This window comes from Nicotiana sylvestris, chromosome 2, assembly GCF_000393655.2.
Source record: "Nicotiana sylvestris chromosome 2, ASM39365v2, whole genome shotgun sequence".
Classification (NCBI taxonomy): domain Eukaryota; kingdom Viridiplantae; phylum Streptophyta; class Magnoliopsida; order Solanales; family Solanaceae; genus Nicotiana; species Nicotiana sylvestris.
The window spans coordinates 70,543,104-70,544,232 of record NC_091058.1 but is presented as its reverse complement, the minus strand read 5'-3'; positions in this window follow the sequence as shown (position 1 = coordinate 70,544,232).

The following is a 1,129-nucleotide window of genomic DNA, read 5'->3' as shown; positions in this document are numbered from 1 at the left end:
CAAAAATAGTCACGGTAAACCAGAAGTTTATTAATGCAAAAGTTTGTGTCATAGTAAACCAGAAGTTTACTAAGAGATAGCGCATGTCATGATAAACTTCAAGTTTTCATTTGCTATTTTTAAATAAGCTATTTGAGAATTCAGATAAGCATATACTGAAGAACTAGAAGATTCTTCAAGAATTCTCCTGTGTTGCCTGTTCTCGTAATAAATTTATTATACCAGCTAAAATTGGGACTAAGAATGTGATTCTAAAATATATAAAAGGTGAAATATGGGCCCATTCACCTATCATGTGAATCACTTATAGATGCATATATAAGATGGTTACATGTGTGTTCATTGTCAACCTGTAGTTTGGCATTTGAAATTGCTTTTCTCAACTAAGAGCAAAACTTTCAGATTATGAAATCAAGACAGTTCATCTTGATAATGCTGGTTTATATCCAAGCTGGTTTAGCATTGAATACCTCCTATTAATGGCTAAACCATTGCTTATGAGAATAAAGCTTCATGTGTTAGTCTAAGATTTTCTAAATTGCATATAGCAGCACTTGTATGAATCAGACCAACAATATATGATAAGTACTCCCCTCACAATTGGTTTACGATCAGAAAGCAAATATTTTTACTATCTTTTGATGTGTGGTATATGATTAATTTCTCTACCACAATGCACAAAGATATGTTTCCCAAAGAAGATTGGGGATATATGTTAGTTTTTCTAACATTTGGGGGATGGAATAAACAACTGAAAATATGCTATATGAATCGAATTATCATTAATATGATCCCCACTTAGAAGATAATTCAAGTAAAATGCCAGAAGCATTTGCTGATCCAAAATTAAATATCATATTTTAGCTACAAATGCTCCTATTAAAATTTAAAGTCCCTGAAGGATAGAGTTTACTGTACGCATGAAGTGTGGTAGACCAATCGGTTCCAAAGGTAACAATCCATGAAAAATGATAAGGAGATAATGATCAAAATGATCATAATGAGGAGGAAATGAGCTCTAGAAGAGCCCACGACATAACATTTCATGAAACTCTAGAAGAAGTTCAGGTACCTGAAAATAAAGAAAGTGATGAGATCTCAACAAGTTATGTCGCTTGCGAACCGATAC